A 2,455-nucleotide genomic window follows, 5' to 3' on the forward strand; every position below is an offset into this window, starting at 1 on the left:
GAAGAGGCGTAAATATGGATGTCTTCCAGTTGGTTGGCCAGGTAGCTGTCTTCTAAATTTCTTGGTATAGACGAGTGAGCTCTTCCAGTGCTGCATCTGTTTGTTGAAACATCTCAATTGATATTCCGTCAATTCCTGGAGCCTTGTTTTTCTCCAGTGCCATCACTGCAGCTTGGACTTCTTCCTTCAGTACCATAGGTTCTTGATCATATGCTACCTCCTGAAATGGTTGAACGCTGACCAATTCTTTTTGGTATAATGACTCTGTGTATTCCTTCCATCTTCTTTTGATACTTTTGTGCCATTTACTATTTTCCCCATAGAATCCTTCAGTATTGCAACTCGAGGCTTGAATTTTTTCTTCAGTTCTTTCAGCCTGAGAAATGCTGAGTGCATGTTCTTCCCTTTAGGTTTTCTACCTCCAGGTCTTTGCGTATGTCATTATAATACTTTACTCTGTCTTCTCAAGCTGCCCTTTGAAATCTTCTGTTCAGCTCTTTTACTTCATCATTTCTTCCTTTTGCTTTAGCTACTCAACATTGAAGAGCAAGTTTCAGAGTCTCTTCTGACATTTATTTTGGTCTTTTCTTTCTCTCTTGTCTTTTTAATGACCTCTTGCTTTCTTCACGTATGATGTCCTTGATGTCATTCCACAACTGAAACCTGTCCACCATGGTTGACCCTGCTGGCATTTGAATGCTGGTGGCATAGCTTCTAGCATCACAGCCACATGCAGGCCCCCACAGTATGACAAACTGACAAACACATGGGGGCATAGGGATATAGACCCTCTTCTATAGTAATGGCAGCTCAAATCCAACAGCTGCTCCTTGGAAACCCTATGGGGCAGTTCTACTCTGTCCTATAGGGTCACTATGAGACAGAAGCAACTCAGTGGCAATGGGTTTTATATAGTACTAGAGGAAATTTTATAGTAACAAACAATAATAGATGAAAATAACTTAATAAAGCATTCAATTTTAGAAGATTTTAAAGAAGCAAGACAAAGCTAAGGAAAGCAGAAGGTAGAAAAAATGAGCATAAAACAGAAATTAATAAATTTAAAAATGGTTAATATATAGAACAAATCCCACTGCTGATTCTGTGGGGGAAAAATATTTTTTAAAAACTACATTAGCTAACCCAACAAGACAACAGGGAAGAAAGCACAAATAAAATATAAGAAATGTCACTAGTAAAATAGACACATGAACAGAATAAAGGAGTCACAAAACTGTTTTTTGTTCACATTTATACTAAATTTGAGAATCCAGATGAAATGTGTAATTTTCTGGAAAAAATAAATTACTAGAACTGACCTAGATGGAATAAAAAATCTCATCCTACTAATTGCCAAAACCAAAACCAAACTTGTTGCCGTCGAGTCAATGCCGACTCATAGCAACCCGGTAGGACAGAGTAGAATTGCCCCATAGGGTTTCCAAGGAGCGCCTGGTGGATTTGAGTTGTCAGCCTTTTGGTTAGCAGCCGTCGCTCTTAACCACCTTGCCACCAGTTACTATAGGGGAAAACATGGAGAAAACTGTTTAAGATATATCCCCTCCCAAGAAGTATTAGCCTTGATGGTTTCACAGGGGAATTCTACTAAACCTTTATGGGATAGAGAATTGCAATGCAATTCAAACTATTCTTTACCACAGAAAAGAAAGTAAGCTTACAAAGCATTTTATAATGCAAGTATTGCATTGATTTCAAAATCCAACAGAATTGAACAAAAAGGTCATGCTATCAATTTCACTTATGAATATTGATGTACAGGTTCAAATAAAATACTAGCAAACAAAATCCAGCAGTATATTAAAAAAATTAATAGAGTTTTGTGAAATTTATTTCAGGAATACAAGAATTATTCAGTATTACAAAAATTCATTACTAAGATTTACTATTAATAAATTAAATAAAAAATAATATTATAATCTCCAAAGAGGATTTAAAGGTATTTAATAAAGTTGAATTTCCATTTTTGATATTTGAAATCTCTCTATAGATAACAGGTCTGTATATATATATCCTACTAAGCTAGCATGATTCTTAATAGGAAAATATTAGAAACATTTTCATTAAAGAGCAAGACAAAAATGTCCTCTATTGCCACTTTTATTTAACAAGGTCTAAGAGGTTCTAGCCAATGCAACTAGATTAAAACAACTGGCAAGAAACTATGCAAGATTAACATGAAGGAAAAGATTTAAATGCTAGTAAAGGACTTGAAGACTAGTAAAAGAAATCTTGAACAAATGAAAAGGCGTACTGTGATTGGATAGGAAGGATCAAAATCAGAAAGATTTCAATTTCCTGTAATTTATAAATTTAATATGACCCCAATAAAAATATCAAAAGGATTTTTTTTTTTTTAATATTTTATTGTACTTCAGGTGAAGGCTTACAGAACAGATAGTTTCTCATGTAACAGTAACACACATGCTGTTTTATG

Source organism: Trichechus manatus, unplaced genomic scaffold (genome assembly GCF_000243295.1).
Source record: "Trichechus manatus latirostris isolate Lorelei unplaced genomic scaffold, TriManLat1.0 scaffold00029, whole genome shotgun sequence".
Taxonomy (NCBI): Eukaryota; Metazoa; Chordata; class Mammalia; order Sirenia; family Trichechidae; genus Trichechus; species Trichechus manatus.